Raw genomic sequence first — 21,645 nt, 5'->3', positions numbered from 1 at the left:
TGAACTCTACCTTCTTTTCTCCACTGTCATGACTTTAGTTTAGCAGTGCTAAAGTAAATTTTCCAGATTCTCTGGAGTTGCTGAGTAAGGGACTAGGATGATAAGAGGGAAAAGAGCGAATACAGCTGGCATCAGACAGGGCACCTGGGCATCTGCCCAACTGGCAGAGGTCAAGACCTGTGTGCCAGGTGGTGCTGGTAGCTAGAAAGGCTTTTGGCTTGGCCACTCAAACTTTTGCTACCAGGGCAGCAACCATGCCCTCTGATTCCAATCTATTCAAAGTTAAATGCAGCCAACACCTTAGTAGCTAGCGCTTAGCAAGTATGTGTAGAATTTCCACAAAATTATTATTATTATTTTTTGCCAGTCTTGGGCTTGAAGTCAGGGCCTGGGCACTGTCTTTGGACTTTCTCAAGGCTAGAGCTCTATCACTTGAGCCTCAGCACCACTTCCAGCTTTTTTCTATGTGTGTGGTACCAAGGAATCAAACCCGGATCATTGTGCATGCTAGGCAAGCACTCTACCACTAGGCCAAACTCCCGGCCCCACCACAAGATTATTTAAGATGTAAGTCATCTGTCTCTTCTGTAGACTCTTGTCCGAGTCCTTGGAGTCCTAGTGTTCCAGCTATGCCACCATCCCTCCAACACAGCGTAGAATCCTGCAGATCCCAATTACTCTATTTATCCATGAGTTTGTTTTCCTTGTTAGAATCCGAGTGCCTGATTCCCCAACTCTTAGTGCAGTGCACTAGTCAAAGTACATAGCCAATAAAGATTGTTGGAATCATTGTACTCAGTTGCATTCTCTGGTCCTGACCCTGCTGGAAATCCCACGCAGTTAGCATCCTTGCTGCCTGTCACAAGGTAGACAAGCAAAGAAAGGAGTATGGAGCTCTAAGGGAGAGTTTGAGAGCTCGTATCTGCTATTCCAGAATATAAAGTGCAGGATGTGGTGTGCCTTTCTTTCTGTCTGCCACCATGGGAGACAGTGGCTACCCTGATTTTGACATTCAGGCCAATCACAGCCTTGTGAGATGTTGCTTAGACTGGCTTTGAAAGTTTACTCATTTTGTTTCCTCTTGGCAAATAAGCCCAGAATGAGATAGACTGGATGCTCTCTGTCTCTCTTTGTGTCTCTCTCTGTGTCTCTCTCTCTGTCTGTCTCTGTCTCTTTCTCTCTCTCTCGGCTTCCCTAATTTGAGCGGAAGCCCATGGTACCCATGCATGCAGGCAGCACCACTGTAGCTTTTGTCCTATTGCATGAGTGGCCATTTATGTATGTAGATGATTTTCTTTCTGAACTGTGGACTCCTGTGGCCACCCATTGAGTCATCCTCATTTCTCTCTATGTCTGATATACAGAAGGTGATCCCTGAAGGACTGAGAGAAGGAAGGGGACATGGTGGCAATTTCTGGAGGCTGGTGGATCTGGTTAGATAGTGGTTTCTTTCAGATACCCAGGCACCTACTTCCCTGCTGTTTTCTGCACAGAGAAAGGAGGCATCCAAGTTGAAGCTGGTCATAGAAGCCATACAGTGGGAAGCAGTTTGCTTTTCCTCTCCAAATATGCAAACCATTAACCACAGAGAAGACAGATTTTCTTATTTTCATGTGAGTCAGAGCAGAACTTTAAAAAGAGCTGAGCCTTTCAATAAAATCTGATCACTTAGAAACTTTTTAATTGATCTTTTTTATTATTTAAACTAAAAAATATCTTTGTAAACAAAATATGCTCATACCATAAAAAGACTAAATTGATACTTCCTTTTTTCTTCTACCTCATTTTTGTGCTTTCTTAGAAGATGACAGTTATTAAATGACCATTTCTCAGCAATTTCTTGAATGTAGAGTCTGTATTTGCCTTTATCTTTCAACAAGTGGAGACTAATTCAGTGAATAAAAGTTCTACAGCCTCTCTCCAATCATTGCTGTAGTCTTCTGGTCTACCAGATGGCCTTGGAGCTGTGGACTAGAATGGTCACAGGGAACAGGACTAGAACTCTGTCTAGTCACTTTGTGGTGGATGATGGACTTTGGTGTTAAACTCAAATTCTGGCTACACGGTGGACTTGTCACACACTTATCTGAATGTGCTTGAAATCATCTCATAATCTGTGAAACAGGAATTCTCCACTCTAAATAGAGTGTAGTTGTGGGGAGATTTAGAGAGAGTGTGTATGATATAGCTGGACTGAGCAGACAGTAGATATGGATTAGAAGTTCTACTATTGCAGTCATTATTACATTTGGATATAAAGAAAGCCTTAGAAATTCATATAACATTGGGTTCATAGAATTTAGTATTGTAAGAAGACAAAAACCCTTTTAATTGTTATTATAAATGTTATATACTACGAGATTATAGTTACATAAACCAGGTAATGAGTATATGTCTTTTTGGACCATGTCACTCCTTCCCTGACTGTCTCCTAGCTGTTCCCTCCTGTTTCCACCCACAAATTGCATAGCTCATTTTCAACATAGTATCTAGTGAGTACCAGTGCTGCACTGGTTCACTCTTTGTCCCTCCATTTCTGGGCCTCCCCTTACCCTCCCAAAGACAGATAAATGAACAAACAAGACAAAAAAATAAAACATCAACAAACAAAAAGCCTCTTGTTTCCATTTCCTGAGTTCATTTTGATCAAGAGCATGCTATATGATCAGAGGCACATAGGCATGGAGCCTTGGAGTTCCTCTCCTAAGAATATCCTCCTTTGGTCTTATTGTGTGTGAATGCCTAGAGTAGGAGATTTTTAACAATAAAAATCCATCCTATTTTGATTTAACTCATTACATACCATTACTGTTTCTTAATATGATTTTTAAATCAAGTGATTATAATCTATCTGTTTTTGAAATAAAAACACAGATCACAATTTCAAACTTTAAATCACAGGTAACTTCTCATATTATAATTGAACATAGGATCAAGGACTGGGTTTATGTACAGAGATACAAGGTGTTTATATAAGGCTTATATAGTATATTCTATGCATGCATCTATAATATTGTATAACATAACTGCTTGTGAATTCATAAACCATAGCTATCTGACTATACTTACCTAACGCTTTGAAATAGATTTATTTCTTTGTATGTCAATTGACCACATAATCCCAATTGAATTTAACATAAAGTTTTATATAGAGACATGAATAAATATGTACATATGTCTGATTATGAAAATTAATATGCTTAGTCCAGAGGTCCAATTATTTTCAGAAGCTCATATTTTAGGAGATCCCACCTTGAACTACACCCTAAATTACTGAGTCTGATGTCCACTTGCAGAACTGCAGGTTACTTAACAGTACCCAGAGATCATGACACAGAGTCTAGCCACTAACTCCATTGCTGAGGTGAGATGTCAGTATGGAATTGCATATATTAACCCCCATAGGCCTTGGTTTGCCACGGTATGGGCCAGGGCTTGCAACCTGTGGATGCAGATGACATGTAAGGTGTCTGAGGATGTCTGAAGACTAAGTAAGAAACTGGCCTTCTGTGCCTATAGCCAGGAAGGACTATGACCTATCAGGCTAATATCTCTCTTTCTGTAATTCCTCCCCATTTCCTTTCTGGCTCTCCCCTGGAGACTGGAAGAGCAGGTCATGACCTTTTTTACATTCAGCTGGGTCCAGCAGGAGCCATAAAGATAAGCTCAGCTCTTCAAAGCAGTGCAACCCCTTGACGATCGATCGCACATGGGATTTTCCAGGCACTTGTAAGAAAGAGGTTTGGGGAAGCTGATGCTCTTATCAGCTGGGAAAGGTTGCCAGGACTCAGCTAAGACTTAATGAACGCTCTGTTTTGGGGATAACGAGGCACTTCAGAGTGACACCTCTGCTAGGGGCTTCGCAGGGCAGCCTCGGAAGCTGGGAGGACAAGGGTTCACAAAGCTTCTTCTGGAAAGGGAGGAAATCTCACGGAATGGAGCCTGGGTCAGGGAGCTTTGGGAAGCTTCACAAAATTTGCTTTTGTTGGGAATGACAGAGGGCAGGGTAGGGAGTAGAATCAGATTTGCTTCTGAAAGTTACTTTGGTAAATTCTGTTGATACTTATGACAGCACTGTCCATCTATCCTTCCATATTCATATATGCATCTATGTGTGTGTATATGTACATATCACATACAATTTGTATGTGCGCATATCTAATATACAGCATATATACTACAGAGCCAAATTTCTTGAATACCTACTATGTGCTAACATTTACTTATCTATTATGTAACTAAATTTTTGCAAAACTCTGAGACAACTAACAGACCTGTATTTCCAAGGAGAGAACTGAGGACAAAGCCTATCTGATTCTAACCCATCTCATTCCTGCATAGTCACTGGGGAAAATCTTGTCATAGTTGTGGATAGATTAGTTTAACATTATGTGACATTGCCATATTCCTACTGATACTTTTCTGAATTATTAGGTTTGGGTTGACACTACATCAGAGATGAAAATGTATACACTTTATGTGGAGAGCAGGAGACTGTTTGCACGGGGCATTGCTAATCTCTAAAAGCCAAGTGATTCACTTGCTGGTAAGTAGAGCTGTTTACTTGCCAGGAGTTATCACAGTCACAAGAACATAATAATTTAGGGAACAGAGGGTAATTGTATACCTGCTATGTGCAGTGAACAGTCAGGGATAAATTGCAGAGGTTCCTAACTTTATACAGCTTACAAGGAGGTAACAAGTGGGGAGTAGTGGAAGATCTTGCTTTTCTAGGCACGTTTGATTTGCAAGTGGAGAGAGGTATTTTGGCTTCAGGTGAGCATTGACACAGGCTAGGAGATGACATGGAGCTAGTCTTTTTTTTTTTTTTTTGCCAGTCCTGGGCTTGAGCTTAGGGCCTGAGCACTGTCCTTGGACTTTCTCAAGGCTAGAGCTCTACCACTTGAGCCTCAGCACCACTTCTGGCTTTTATCTATGTATGTGGTACCGAGGAATCGAACCCGGGTCTTCATGCATGCTAGGCAAGCACTTTAACCACTAGGCCAAACTCCCGGCCCATGGAGCTAGTCTTAGAAACACAGGAGCCAGGCTCTTAGCTGAACATCTTAGTTGAAGATGTTTGTGCTTACCAGTCTTTCCTGGTAAATGGGTTCTATGTGGTTAGATGGTCCTAAATCGTACTTGCTGGTCCTCAAAGCCCCAGTGTGGGGGTAAAAGGCTCTAATGTCCCAAGTAGATCATGTCCTGTATTTTCCAAAGACATTTCCCAATACTCACTCTAAGAGAACAACTTGTCTTGGGAACAACTGGATGTGTGGGTTAGACAGGGGAACCGCATTTCCCAGAAGGAGAAGCCATAATGGGAAAATAACCCATGCCCACTGTAGATGTCTCATGGTCACATTTCATCACGCAACAAGATTTTATGGATGTTTCCCTACTTGTGACAACCCCATCAACTCTGCAGGCTAGTCTTAAATTCACAGATGAGGAAACCTACACCAAAGAAGAGAAATGAAACCACAGGCTACATAGTTGAGTCAGAAGTCACATGACTATTTTTCTAAACTGAAATTTTACAATGTGAAATAGACTGAGATCTTCTGGATTTTCGGATGTTATAATCTGTGCGTGTGAATATGTGTGTGCATGAGGACATACACAAATGCCCTTATGTGGAAATTTTTTTAATATTTTGTATTGTATTTAATAAAAGGGTTACATGATATTTGCCAGATAGAAGGTGCATTAATTCACATACATTGATACCCTTCCACATGTCTTGGTCCCAATTACCCTCCCCCCTTATGTGGAAATTTTACTTGTACTGTGATGGGAAGCATGAATTGGATATTATTATTAAAGCATCAGTTCACTTTATCACTGTGGGAAATTCTACAATATCCATTGTGAGTACATGCCCATGTTTTTTGTTTGTTTTCTTACTGAATTTCCCTTTAAAGGAAAGAGAGAATCAGAGTTCCAGTAACACTTATTTGCTCATCCATCCAAACATGTCTCCACAGTCACATCCATCCATTATACCATCTATTCATTCAAAAGTCTATTGACCACGTGTTGTCTGCCAGGCAGTGAGATAACCATTGAATGGCATGGAGATAATAGAACAGAATCCCTTTCTTCACAGTGCTCTCAGTCAAGGTTGGTAGGCATCCTCTATTAACAAATAACTCCAGTGCCAAAGGTAGCTCCACTGAGGCCACCTACAATTTTTAGAGTCAAAGAAATATTCAGTGCATAGAAGGCAAGGGAGCATTTCCAGACCAGCAAGTACTGTCCCTTGAACACAATTTGATGTGACATATTTCTCCCCCTCCCCCAAAGATATCAGGATTAAGAGACAAAATATCAGAAATTATAGGCAGACTGAGAGGACCCGGTTTATTCTGAAGATTGTCTTCCTGCAGAATGACAGACCTTACCCGGAGCACACAGTAGTATCCTCACAAACCATTCTTATGTAGGAATCATTTCAGGCTAAGTAAGAGGATAGGAGTTTCTCAGAGTTTCCAAGTACTTCAGCGCCTACACATCCATCCATCAGTTATTAATGAATGTGTTTGCATTTTGAGTTATCCATATAATATTTTGTACTTTTAGTTAATGTGAATCTGGCACTGAGATACTTCTTTTGAGAATATCATCATATCAAGATAAAAAATCTTATATGTGCAAAAATCTTTTAGTTACTGTACTGTCCTGAACATTTCCATCTGCTTTATGTCCTGGTCTCCATCTCTACCTTATGTAATTTTCCCTGTACCCCCAAAATACAAGGCAGATGTCAGAGCATACAGGATGATCAAGGTGAGTAGAAAAGGTGGTACAAACTCCTGACTAGATCAGAGAGGACTGCACACAGAATACAACATTGGTGTAATTTTTTGTGAAGAATACTTGGGATTAACTTCAGGGCCTCACTCTTGTTACCTGAATTTCATACCCAGTCCTTTTGACTTTAGTTTGTCTTACAGATAAAATTTTACATTTATGCAGAGACCAGGTTGGACTTCTATCTTCCTACCTCTGCCTCTTGAGTAGATGAGGTTATAGTTGTATGCCATAAAGCTTGGCTCAGTGTGATTATAATTTTAACAGGCAAGAATGTATGCATTCCAGAATCAGGAGAGTACATGAATGAGAGGAGGGGTCAAGTTCAAGAAGGGCTCAGAAAAATACGAATGAGGAAGTTTTGGGGCCTTAAAAGTTAGCAGATATTTGAAAGAACGATTGGGGCAAATGGAGGAAAGCTGCCATATTTTATGAGGTACTTGGCTTTTTACCTAGGGAAACAGGTATTAATTGGGGAAAATTGACAGGATCAGCTTTATGCTTTTGCATGCTTAGCCCAGAAGTAATCTGAAGAACAAACAGACCTGGAGGTGGAGAACAAAATTAAGGGATGGATACACTGGTCCAAGCAAATCAGTTTCCAACTTGGAAGGCAGAATTACAATTTCCAGGGACCCTATGAAGCTTTGTACATAGGAGGTCAGATTTTCTTCAGAACCATTATGAGTGTGTCTATACTCATAACCACTTTTGCATGTTTTGATTTGTTTAATCATGTCTGCCAATCAAGCTGAAAATATCGGTAAGCTGTTTCACATGTATACCCAAACTCATGAGAAATTAAGCTCAGCTCACAAATATTTACTGAGCACAGTCAGATTCTGCACACTATAGGCTGCCAGACACCTTGTGGGTGATAAAAAAAGTCTAATATGTGGGATTGTGTCTCTTATGGGTAAGAGAAAGCTTTGGTTTACCCATGGGACTCTGCATCAAGTTGACAGGCCCTTCCTCAGCCATTAGGAAGTTTGCAGTTGAATTTCAAACAGAGAACAGTGGTCTTTATGGATAAGACCCTGGGTAGCCCCAAGATTGATTCCTAAGGAAGACCCTCAGTGGAAGTAGTACTGGGATTCCACCCCTCTGCTGAGAGCTGCATTTCAATGGAGTAGTTCTGGAATTGTTGGAATGCTAACACCTATACATCAGTGTGTCGCATAGAGGAGGTGCTATAAAGAGTGGCTGGCTTGAATTCTTGTAGTTGGAAGGAGTCACCATAGGCATGGATGGCTATGCAGACTCGGGCTACAGCAGTGTAGAATCTGTCCCTAGCTTGTCCAGAAGCAACAGTGATCAATGGGCTTTGCAAATCCCTTTCTTGATGTCTGAGCAGTCAGCCTGTCTAGGTGGCTGCTTTGGGCTTCATGCAAATGCCTCAGGCAGAGGCCTTCCTCAATGCCTATGCCCTGTGTTGAGGAAGGACTCTGGAGATGAGAGGCATCAATGGACTGAAGGCTGCTCTGTCTTTCACATGGATAATTCAGAACATGAACGAATGTGAGTGCAGAATCCCTGTTCATTCCTCTACAAGTCATTCCTTTACAAGTGTACGATCTCAAACTCAGTGAGACTATTACATGGGCTTTAAAGACTCATGCTGGTAAATCCATTCCACAACTGCAATTCTTATGTCATTTCTTCCCCCAAAAGAAATATTCCCACCAGGCTGGGCAAGAAAGTCTGTGTGATTCTTATCTACAATTAATTACAAAAACAAAAACCACAATGGAGCTCTGGTTCAAAGTGGTAGGTCACTATCCTTGAGCACAAAAGCTCAGAGACAGAACCCAGCCCAGAGTTCAAGACCCAGGACCAGTGAAAGAAAGAAAGAAAAGAAAGAAAGAAAGAAAGAAAGAAAGAAAGAAAGAAAGAAAGAAAGAAAGAAAGACAAAGGAAGGAGAGAGTGAGGGAGGGAGAGAGAGAAAGAAAGGAAGGAAAGAGGGAAGGAAGGAAAGGAAGGAGGGAAGAAGAAATATCCCTTAACCTCCCAAACCCTCAGCTTTAGAATGTGCTTAGACAGCAATATAATGGTTGCTTATCTCACATGCCTTGGTAGTCATTGCAATACACCACAGATGCTTTCTCAACAGAAATTCATTTTCTCACAATTCCAGAGGCTATAACTGCTTTTTTGTAAGTCTCTTCTTGACTTATAGATAACTGTCTTCACCCTGTGTCTTCTGGTTCTCTGTTCATGTCTCTGTCTATTTTTAGGAGGCTACTTGTTACATTGCACTAGGACTCACACACCCATCATCTTTTTTTTTTGGGGGGGGGGGCTTGATCTCGGGGCCTGAGCACTGTCTTTGGACATCTTTTGCTCAAGGTTAGCACTCTGCCTCTTGAGCCATAGTGCCACTTCTGGCTTTTTCTGTGTATGTGGTACTGAGGAATCAAACCCAGGGCTTCGTGCATGCTGGGCAAGCACTCTACCACTAGGCTACGCTCCCAGCCCCATACCCATCATCTTATTTTGCCCTAATTACTTTATTAAGGAACCAGTCTCCAAATACAATCACATTTTGAGTTTCTGGGGTTGGGACTTCATCGTATGGATTTAGAGGGGATTTAATTTGGTGTAGATGAATGATTAACGAATGCTTATAATATTAACAATTATTCCTCTTAACAGTTAAGAGAGTTCTGTAGGATCATTCATTTTTTTGTTCAATCACAAAATGCTTCTACATTCCTCTCCATTTGAATGCCTTAGATGCTATCATATGGTATTGAACTTTGTTAGCCACACAACATAATAGTTGTTATTTCCACTATTTCAGGGCAGAAGGGAAGGCTTAGGGATAAAGCTGTCCCCCAAATTGCACACATACAGCACGATGAAGAAAGGATTTGAACTTGTATCTTATATATTTCCTCTCAGAAAGACAGCAAATACAAATTGTTGGGACTCACTGGCAAGCTCTTTCTGTTCCTTTCCCAGATGCCCAGCTTTTACTTGCTCAGGAATTATTAAACTGATTGGGGAGGGGGTGGAGGAGAGATGGGTGGAATGCAGATACTATTGCTTTCAGAAAATGAGGCTCCATTGGGAGACCCTTTCTTAGTGTCTCGGTTGGGGGAAAAAGCCCCTAGCCAGAGGGAATCAAATACTTTTCAAATGTCTCATTAAAATAAAAAGGTGATTCTTGCATTGGTCCTATGATAAAGACTACAAAGCAGTGCTATGAAAACTCCCCAGTTTACCCTTCTGAATAGGCCTCTGCTTCAGCAGCAGAATGAATTAGCGGCCACCCCATTATCTGTAACCCTTAGAGAGCGCAGCCCAGGCTTTGATCTGCCAGTGTCAGGGAAACTGATAAAAACTCTGTTCTGTTTCTAAGCTTTCCAAGGCCTGAAATTCTCCTTTCCCTTCAGTGTGCTATAAATGACCCTCTGAAGTGGCTGGGCATTCTTTCACAGTCTTGTTTCCAATCTATTCATAACCACGGTTATCAATTATTATACCAGCTGGAATTTCTGAGGGCCAGGAGGCTGTCAGGAGCTCTAATTGTGGTTCAGGGATAAAAGCAAAACACACAAATTTTAACCAATCATAATTAACTTATTCTCCAAGTGCAAGGAAAAAGAATACCCCCACCCCTGAAAAAAAAACAAAACAACACAAAACCAAGGCCTATGAGTCCCCTCTGCTAATCACTCTTGAAAGCAGCCAGGCGGGGGAAGAGGGTGCTTTCATTACCATGGTGGCTCTTGATTGGCTCCTTGGGAAGAAGTGAGGCCAACTGGCAACCAGAGAAGTTCTCAAATCATTGGAGCTTTCTTTTTTTAATCTTAAGGAAAAAAATACCCTCATTTTTCAAAGTAGTATGTTTTCCAAGCTCCTGACAGAGCTTTGAATAAAGAGGCATCAATTTCTCATTGAACCCAAACAGCTGACGGAGTGGCCCAAAATATTTCATTAAAAAGAAGTTCCACGGCAGCCATCATGTTCATAAAGGAGGCACGTGTGACCTGGAAGGGGACTCTTGCAATCATCTGATCACCAGGCATAAAGTCAGGCAACAAGATTCTTCCAGAAAGGCCTCAACGCAGGAGTTTAAACATCATAGGTGCTCAGAAGGCTAGCTGAAGTCCCCACTGGGCTCCTGTCTTAGACTGGACAGCAGCCAAATGACTTGAAGGCATCTGGCTGGTGGCAGAGGCATCTGAATGGAAGGCCTATGATGTCATGGAAAAAGCATGGCTTGGAGCGTGACAGGTCTCCATTTTTAAGCCTGTCTGAGACTCACTGTCCATCCCTTTTACAATGGCAAATGGCATGCCCAATTTGTACAGTTGCTTTGAGAGATTGGGGAAAAGCTCTTAGCAAAGTGTCTGACACGAGGTGGGTGCTAAATAAATATTTGCTGTGGTTCCTGATGGTGTTTTTGCATTCTGTAAACTCAATAAATACCATTATTCACAGGGGGCTACAAGGATCACCTCATCTATCGTTAGATTTATTTATCCTTTGCCCAGAATCCTTTTATACTCTTTGCAAAACTAATGGATCTGAGGAAGAGTTCGCAATGATAATGGGGAGTACATCGCAAGAAGATGTATCATTGAGTGTTTCTTAGACCAAGAAACTAAGGCATTATAAGGAAATGATTAAGCAGAATCATTATTTCTATATTGAGTATTTGACTACAGAATGTGCCCTTGGGCTTTTGGTCATGGTGTCTACCATTTCAAAAGCATCTGACAATCTCACTATCATGTAATTTTGTTGTGCTTCAAGATCAAGAACTCAGGCATATTGGTGACATTTGTGGATCCAATTACAGCTCTGCAGTTCGAAGCTTTGATTTATAAAAGATGTGCAAATGCTCTCTTGGTAGTTCGTGTTCACAGCAGTAGGCAGAGCCATATCCTAAACATTTTCTTTTCCCCACAAAAAAAACATTTCCTTAGAGTATGCATGAATAGGAAAAGGAATTTTGAAGATATGCTTTTTGCTAAGTATGGGTTGTAGGAGGGACCAGTCAAGGTAATTTACTCCAAAGCCAAGTCTAGAAATTGTAATATTTGGGCAGAAGAAGGCTTCTTTCTTACTCAGCTCACATTAGTGGAGGACAAACATTCTGACGATCTTGTGACCACGCTTTGGGGATTATTGGGGTGGTGGGGGTTGGGGGGAGGGAAATGGGGACCAAGACATGTGAAAGGGTATCAATGTATGGGAATTAATGCACCATCTATCTGGCAAATATCATGTAACCCTTCTATTAATTACAATAAAAATATATGAAAAAAAACATCTAGGCAATGAAGGCAGGAAGTGGCAGAAAACAACAAAACCGTAACGGCTTCAATCCCAAAGTGACATATGCTCTTCTACCCATTCTGATCAGAACTAAGAACACAGCTTCTTTTCCATCACCAGGGAGACAGACAAATGGTGGGGAAACATGGGAATTATTTTCTGAGTAAAATAGTTTGCTATCGGGAACAATGGAGATAATGGTTTTTGGCTCTGTGTTATGGTATATGGGTAACGTATAGCTGTTGGGATATAAGTACCTGAATAAAGTAGCCCAGGAAATATAGCAGGTCTCTCTTTGTTATCTACAAAGGTCTGGATATTTGGCCAGTTGCACTACCAATGCAGTGGACCCTATGTGGGAGTTTCTGCTCTCACATTCTACCATCAAGTGAGGGATTCTAGAACAAATAGATTATGAAGGTTCAGCAGTACCCCTGACAGGGAATCCAGAAAAGAGGATAATTCCCTTTCAAGATGTGGCTCTAGGGTGAAGGTTTCTATTAGTTTGCTGGACTTGGTATCCACCTGTCATTGGAACTGGTAGGAATTGGATACCTGGTTAGATAGTCAGGAAGACAGAGGAATGAGGGACCTACAACAGAGGAAGATGGGTGATAAAGTTCATCCTTGTGGACAACAATGAGAGAAATGATAACATAGTTCAGAACCTACTTAAGGAGGGCTTGGGGAAGTCCTTCCTAAACTTCAAATCAAGCTAACTGAGGGATACTCTTGATTGATGTTAATCCCCAGTCTTTTATTTGAAGCTAGTTTTTTCTCAGCTTTCCTGTTTCACAAGTAGAGATCCAGAAGAACGCGATCTCAAGAAGGACACAGTGCTGAACGCCTGGCAGAGAAGAGACAAATCATCTTAATAGTAAGCCAGGACCACACAGTATTTTTCATTTTCAAGCCAATTTGCCCTCTGCCAAGAATTAGTTAGGCATGCAAGGTCACATGTATTCCTTTTCTATTAAGGAGGAAGCTGAGATCTTTCAGAAAAGCCTAAGTGATTAGTCTCCAGAATGAACTGGTAATACGTGGAAAGGCTAGGACTCAAACCCAAAGCTGATTTGAGTTCTGTAATATTTGAACTCTGTTACTGCTGAGTGGAAAGGGAGCAATGAATATGAGAACTGTAAATGGAGTGGGCACCTCTCCTCTTTCACTTGCTCCACTGTCACCATCCTCCTTTTCTTTCTCCTTACCTTTATCTTCATTACCATCATCACAGCCACTACCATCAGAATCTTCATTCTGAAAGTAATCCTATTGCTTAGAGACAACTAGCATTTCTCGTCTGGTTTGCTCTTTAGTGGGACCACACTGGTTTGATTTCATTAAAAGAAACAACACTCACTTCCTCACTAATAATTGTATTCAACCAACAAAGGTGAGTATGCAGCACACAAATGATTAGCATCATTTCATGTAGCCTCATTTTCCCTCCTTTGTCCTTCTCACGTGGCTACAGAGATGGTCTAGTTTTAGCTGAGGTACCAGGGAAAATGCTCATTCATTTATTGATCTTCTGACAAAAAGTTTTTAATTAATTAGTCCATGGTTACTAAACAGAACCATGTGTTGGCCTGATGATACAATTGAGGTAAATACATTTTGTTCCAACTTGAAGGGTCTACCATCCATTGGATACTGCTTTTTAATGAATCACTATAGAAAGAATGAGTTCTTGTTCCCTTCAACTCCAAAATTTGTGAGGCTCGCTATTCAGGCTTCAAAACGAAACCTCTGTCTTCAGCTCACTGTCAGTGCTTGAGTATTAGATCAAGAACAGACGTGAAGGTATTGTTCTATGATTTTGCCCTAGATCAAGGATCAGTAAGTTATGGCTCCAAGCAGGCCACTTGTTCATTGGTCAGTTGGATGAGATACAGCCCTACTTACCACTCCCTTGTTGCCTGTGACTGCAGGTACGATCTATGCTTAGAGTTGAGTGGCTACAGAGGAAAATAACTGATCCCAGCCTAAAACAATGACCATCTGGTTGTGGAGAGGGAATTTCTTGGTTCCTGCCCTAGGTCTGGCCTTGATGGTGCCTCACTATTCCCTTTGTGTTCTAGGTTCCATCAGTCTGCCAAGAATAACATCCCAACAGATTTCCTTCCTGTATTACGTTCACACTTGCATACAAACCATGCTTCTATTTCTCTCATCTTAGACAATGCAAACTTTCTTGACTTCTCTACCCATCTTCACACTCGGGTGCAGGGCAACTTTTTAGAAGAGCTGTGAACTTGAAATACACCCCTGTAACCCTTTCTGAAGCTTACTCTGACGCTGAAACTCTCCTTGTAAAATATCATAATGATTTCCAGTTTGCCAGAGCTGATGGCCAGTTATCAGTTATCTTCTGATTTGGCTGCCTTACAGCAGCTGGCACAATCCATTTCTCTTTCTTCATCCACCCTCGTCACTAGCTTTGAGAACTCACTGCTTTCACATCTCTCCCCTGTCTACTCTGTTGCTGCTTCTCAGTCTCCTCTCCTGACATGTCCTTCCCCATCCAACCTTTGCATAACAGTGTCTAGGCCATGATAACTCCTTGCCCTCGCTTCCTTTCATTGTCTTAGTCTTGTCTTCCGTTAGTCAGTGCTGCTGTAACAAATGAGTGCAAATAGTATTTATTTCTCATGAAGCAGAAGACTGAAAGCCCAAGATTCATGTGCCAACATGGTTTAGTTCTTGGTGAGGGCTCTCCTTTGAGATAAAAGGAGTGGAGAAGAGAGAATTAATGTTTTAGAGGAGCCTTGCCCTTGATCTTTGCTAAAATAATTACCTCCCAGAAGTCTCATTTCCAAATACCATCACATTGGGAATCGGACTTTCAACATGAAGTTTTGGAAGGGACACAAATTTGCATGCATTTCAAGTCCTGTGGCCTTTAAATAAATGCTGTCTACACGCTGAAGATGCCCCGATTTTTAATCTCAATACCAGAATGTTCTCCCACCCTCCAATCTTACTGCCCACCCCACAGATAATGCATGACAGGGGAGTAGACATCAAAATCAATATAACCAAAGTGAAATGTTGACACCTATGACACACACACACACACACACACACACACACACACACACACACACACATTTAGTCGTCGTACTTCTGTTGCTTAAGCTCTGAACCTTGTAGGTGTCCTTGACTCATTTTACCTTCATAGCTTTCCACTGAGAAATCGTACCAGTTCTGCCACTTGTCCCCTGCACTGTCATCTGTTGGACTCTAGGCCAGCCACAGTTTTCTGACTGATCTTTCTCTTTCTATCCTCCTTGCCAAGGACCATACCCTTAGCCTGGTCTTACAGCCCTGCCTCCTTTTAGTCAGATTATCTGCCTGCTTTCTTGGTCTTGTCCAGTGGCTTCCCATTTCATTCCTATTCTGTAAAGGAGCCTCAGGAACTTCTGTGACCTTGTTCTATAGGAGCTTGCCCCACCTCTCTTATCCTATTTCTACTCTTTACCCCTAGTCTGCTCCAGTCACATGAGCATTCAATGTGACTGGACCATAGCAGCCATTCTGATACCATAGGACTTCTGAACATATTTTCTTTCTTTTCCTGGAGCAAGTCTTTCAATATTGCTGGTTCAGTGTCAGATGTTTGCCTTATTTCGATTGCAGACCACTGCCTGTAGCACTTGTTTGCTTCTGGTATTTCCCATCTGTAACATCCCTCCCCCGTATCGTTCTGTGTTCTCTACTTAGGACATCTGATACTAATGCTATGTCTGTCTTTAGAGAATATAAAATCTGCAAGGGCAGACATTGTTTCTCTTCCCATTATCATAGACAAAATCTGGTTTGGTGAAAGGCCCTCAACGAATGTCTGCACAACTCATCCATCATTAAGCCAGTAAGCTTGAGTAGTTATCAATTTTGACGATTGGTAATGTCCTCACCCCTTAAAAAGACAACTGTGGTAGAAGGCGATAGACATGGGAAGTTGTCAGGAAGAGGCAGGCCCAGAGCAACCAGGATGTTCAGGTTTCCGTGCTGCTGAGCCGTGGTCAGTGGTTCCCAGGGCATGTGGCTGAGTGGGGCTCACTGTAAGAGGCCTGCATGTCCCAGATAAGGAGGCATCATGTGCGCTGGCTCTGACTACCATGAGTGCAGGGACTATTTTTACCAAACCGAAGAGAAGATAATTCTACAGACATGATGTAAAGGTCTGAAACATGTTGTACCATCTCAGCAAGGCCGGGAAGTCATGCTGTTTATCCTGGGGACACCTCACTCTCAGACAATGCTGGAGAGCCCCAAGAAGGAATTTGTGTTGTTTCTGGCCCCATGACCTAGGAGTGGTTTGGATTTCTTTTGGAGGGACAGACAAAGACTTGTTGGGGCTATATCTGTATCACTCTTACTGTCTGTCTCCTTGAGAGAGTGACTTAACTCCTAATCAGCAGGATTTCATTTTCTGTCCTTCCAAGTTTGAAATAAAATGACATATTCAAATGCCTTTTATCAATTATAAAGTCATGACACATGAAGACAGGTAATGAGTGATTAGTTCATGGCAACCTGTGAAGTATCAATTAATAATCTCTCAACAAATGAAAAAGTTTTAGCTAAACACCTACATTAAGCCTATTCAGCATTGCAAAGTCAACTGGTCCGGGTTAAGGTCCAGTCCTGCCTTGGTTTGTTTTTCTGTTGTCACAGAGCAAGACGACACAACATCACTGGATTCCCAAGTATATTTCACCATGTCTCCTAATCTTCTTTATTGCCAATGGTTATTTATTGATTCATTACTATATTCCAGCCTTTCAAAGATAAACTACTTCATGGGCTATAACAATTAAAGAAATATCTACTGATAGAATTTGTAATTGAGTGGTTTTATGGACATTTTCAGTTATCTTACAGCAGGCAGAACCAAGGTTTAAATTTCTCTGATTTCAACTTTGGTGATTTTTTAAATAGTTTGTCTAAATGACATAGATATACATCCCTATTCTCATAAAAGTATGATACTAAGATGGCACATCAGTATTGTGAAACCTCGCATAGACATGTATCTGTTTCTACAAAGTTAGGTATATGCTTTTCTGGAGTAAATGTTTGTGTCCCTACAAAATTCATGTGTTGAAGCCCTAAACTCAATATAACAATATTAGAAGGTGATGAGGTCATGGGTATGGAACCTCATAAATGGATTAATGCCTTTCTACCAAGGACTGAAGGGAACTCTCTGACCTTCGTTTCCTTTTTCTTCCTACAAATGTATTTTTGTGTTTTTTTTCCATTTTGTTTATTTTGATTGGAAAGAATTTTATATGGAAAGAATGAGGTAAAGAGAACATTTAATTAAAAGAACTCGGAGTTTTTCTAGCATTTTCATCTTAAATTTGTGGGACCTTTGCACTCTATAGGTCAATTACTTTTCAGACTTTCAATTTCTACTTTAATTCAACATATGTCTGTAAATATTGGTGGCCAGGTGAACAGGTTAGTTCATTGAGCAATAGAAACAAAGTCACTGGAGGAGCTTACATTCTAGGATGATCTGTGGCACACATAGATAAGTACAGCATGTAAAGTAAATTGAAGTATCGAGAGCTCTAGAACAGATACAGAGGTTTATTTATTTATTTAGATAACACACATACACTCACATGATCATCAGAGAAGATTCTATGAAGGAGGGAACATTTAAGTGAAGATATGAATGAAGTAATTTTTCTCATGGAGAATACTTTCTTAGCTTCTGTAATCAAACCCACATGGCTAAAATCTTACATATTTAATAAAGTGTTTTACCTCTATACAAATAGAATGAATAAGTTTCCCATTTCTAGACCAATATGAATATTAATTACTGTATATCCACTCAGCATAATAAACTGGGATGTTTTATGTCAGAGTTGACACCGTAAAAACCCCCAAAATGTGAATTACATATGTACACACATTACATACAACATACATAATATAAAACAACCAAAAATAGCAATGGGTTCTGTATCAGTAACAGTAACAACTTTTCTACTGTCAACTGAACAAAATAATAGACACCTTCAGCACACTCCATTTAAAAAACATAAAAACGGAACCCTAGAAAACAGTAAAATTTTGTTACTCTTGCAATACTTCTTATTAGCTTCTCAAATACCAAATAATTTTTTTAAATGTATGAGGTAAATTCTTTCTATCATGAGCCAAGCTGACCTTTTTTTCCATTCTCTGAATAAATACCTATTCCTTGGCCTAAAATAATCTCTACTGCAGCCTTGTTCTCCAGATATCTTGATGTCTGTGTTGATGTGATGAAATAAACCTCATAATGTTACAAAGTACTGTGATAGACAGCTCAAATTTTTAATGCAATGCACCTTAAAAAACATCATCAAAGTCTCTACTTCCTTTTTCCTAGCTCGTAGCCAGACTTTCTTCCTCAGTCTCCTTTGGACTTACCTGTGGACAGGCACTTGAGTTACACTTGAGGAAACTGGGCCAATGAGAGGTCTGTCTCATGAATCCTTTGGCGTGAATTCCCTTCTACATTTCCCTGTCTGCCAGATGAGTAATGATGGTGATGAGACCTAAGAGAGAACAGAGACACCGTGGGAAGGAGGGCTGGGTCCCAAAATGACCAAGGAAAAGAGAGAAAGCACATTCCTACACATTCACATTCTGCCATCATGAACTAGAAATAGGCTTTGGTTTTGTTGAGTCAACATCTGTCAGAATTTAATTCCATAGCCATGATGAGTGAATGTGTTGGGTTTAATTCTATACGCTCTGAAACAAAGCAATGTGTCTTTGAGACAGCTCCATCCCTTTTCACACCTCTAGTATACCTTCTCGATTATATTTGCAAATATAGACTTATATAAAAATTGATTCATATAAAAAAACCTACTTGGGGAGGATGCAAGCAGGGGTGTGATCTTTTCTTGGAATTTTCTTTATAATGTAGAATGTACGAAGTAGTCTATGGTAGATGGTATTGTAAGTGGTCAATAAATGCCTGTTCAATGAATAACCATTGCATTCATCATTATACACCAAGTGAGTAAAGAGTGGTTCCTTAGATAACTTTCTTGGTTATGAGAACTCATGAGTCAATGTCTGTGGGTAGCTGTGGAAACCTTTAACTTCATACAATGCCAAAGAAATATGTTATTTTGGTCCCAGTTATTTTTGACAGGGATTTCAATGATAAAATTTGAATTATGGGTTCTTTATAAAAGGATCTTGGGAGTACCACACCAAATCAGCACTAGACCTAGAGCCCTAGCATGGTCTATCTGTTGACTTGGATCCTTGGGTGCTGTCTTCTCTCTGAAGGGATTGCCAGTTTAGACCTGTGATTGAGTTCAGGGACCACACATTGCTTTTGAAATTCATCAAGAATTAGTTGCTGTGCGGAGCCTCACAAAGGACTATGTGCACACACATGTACATACACAAACACACAACCCAATCACAGTGCAATCCCCAAACAGAGGTGTTCTCCTAGGAAGTTGGAAGTAGTGCTGTGGCTCCAGTGGTAGAGTGGTAGCCTTGATAAAGCCCAAGGAGAGTACTCAGGCCCTGAGCTCAAGCTCTAGAGCTGGCAAAAGAAAGAAAGAAAGAAAAAATTCCAGGAAATGGAAATAAAAGAAAGAAAAATAAATAAATAAATAAAGAAAGAAATAAAGAAACAGAGAGAGAGAGAGGAAGGGAGGGAGGGAGAGAGGGAAGAAGAATAGGAGGGAGGGAGGTAGGAAGAAAACCATATTTCCCCCATGCTATGTATAGGCCAGATGCAGTACTACGTCATAAAGAGTTTGGGGATATTTGAGGGATTTATTTTGAACACATACAAATAACTTACATTTTTTTATAGTTTTCTTTCAGTCTGTGTTATAGTTTGTTGACTGGCTTAAAAAGGAGATGGAGATATGAAGACTTCTAAAATAAAAAAAAATTTCAAAAATTGTATTTCTAGTGTAAAACTCACTGAATATTTTAATAGAAAATCAGACATATTGTGTTGAAACAGACAGTGATATCTATTAAAAGTAAATAGTTACAAAAAAACCAATAAAGTTAGAAAAAATAGCATTGGGGGGAGGGCTGGAGTTTGGCCTAGTGGTAGAGTGCTTTCCTAGCACCAATTCCTTGGTACCACGTACATAGAAAAAAGCTGGAAGTGGTGCTGAGGCTCAAGTGGTAGAGCTCTAGTCTTGAGAAAAACCCAAGGACAGTGCTTAGGCCCTGAGCTCAAGCCCAGGACTGGCAAAAAAAAACAAAAATACAGCATGACATGCTCTCTCCCCCTACTGCCCCACACACTTATTTTGAATCATAATGGTTGATTGACGTTATCATGGTAAGAAAAAATTGTATAAGTATTCTAAGCTTTGAATTTTGCACTAGAGAATCAAACTCAATGAACTCTTTTATAAGTAGATGTCAACAAATAAACCTAAATTCTATTTTAAGACTTTTCTTGGCAAATAGAATGTAATAAGTGTTATAATAATACAATGGTTTGTAATATTCTTTTTCAGTTGTAGGTATTACCTAAAGTTGGTTATAAAGTACTCTGAGTGTATGAATTGAATATATATTCAATCTATATTTTGAGTAGATTGAATGTATATTTTACCTCATCTGGGGTCCTGAATATTTTGGTCGAGTTAATTCTTAATAGTTTTATCACCTTCAGATTTTTTTTCAAGTATGCTAGTAGGCCCACATTTGGGGGAGTTTTAGCGTATTTTAGTGGTACCCAATGGAAAGAAGCATGAAGATATTTTCTCATCTCTATCTCTCTGACTACAGTATCAAATTCACTCCCATAAAACATTCAAACTAATATGGCTAAAGAGAAATATCTAAAGTTTATGGACATTTCAGGATATTTCTAATTTTGTCTCATTTCCCATGAGACTCACCATTTCTAAAGGTATTAGACTAAATGATTAAACAATAAACATCACATTGGTTTTCTGAAGGGGGAATGCAGTCTAATGCCACAATGGTTCAGTTCTCAAGTTTGCCCTGACGTTTGTTGGTTCAGGCAGGATGATAGGGGATCCAGCCAAAGACAAAACAAATCTTTCATCTGCTTCCTGAGATCTCAGAGTTTGTAGAGGGCCACACTGGCTTTGCATCCACTTCCTTACTAATCCTTTTCAGATTAAGGAGAATTTTATATTTCCTAGCCCATATGCGTATATGTATACACACACATATATGTACACACATACACTCATATAGTCATTATTGGAGTTTGAACACAGAATCTCATGTTTGCTAGGCAGGTATTCCACCACTGAGTCACACTTTCAGCCCATTTTGCCACTGGTTATTTTTGAGGTAAAGCCTCCCTTTAAACATGGTGTGAGCCCGGACTGACAGTCAACTATTTTAGATGTCCCATCATAGCTTCCAAAGACAGACGTGCACCATCACATCTAGATTTTTCCACTGAGATGGAGTCTTTTTGTTTTCCTTCTTGGGTCTGTTTTGAGTTGTGATCCTGCCATCTTCAGTCTATCAGGTAGCCAGGACTACACATGCGAACCACTACC

The 21,645-nt window shown here is 40.4% G+C and overlaps 1 long non-coding RNA gene across 1 annotated transcript in view; it reads right to left on the bottom strand.

Annotated features, from left to right (window-relative positions):
- The window catches only part of LOC150061075 (uncharacterized), a 61,403-nt gene that overhangs the window by 32,695 nt on the left and 7,063 nt on the right, over nucleotides 1–21,645 (bottom strand). The window contains exon 2 of the long non-coding RNA XR_016536189.1: nucleotides 18,536–18,663. This is a non-coding gene — a long non-coding RNA (uncharacterized LOC150061075). The remainder of the gene's footprint in view (nucleotides 1–18,535; nucleotides 18,664–21,645) is intronic.

This window comes from Megascapheus bottae, chromosome 7 (assembly GCF_031878675.1).
Source record: "Megascapheus bottae isolate mThoBot1 chromosome 7, mThoBot2.hap1, whole genome shotgun sequence".
NCBI classification, from domain to species: Eukaryota; Metazoa; Chordata; class Mammalia; order Rodentia; family Geomyidae; genus Megascapheus; species Megascapheus bottae.
This window is presented reverse-complemented; position numbering and strand designations above follow the sequence as displayed.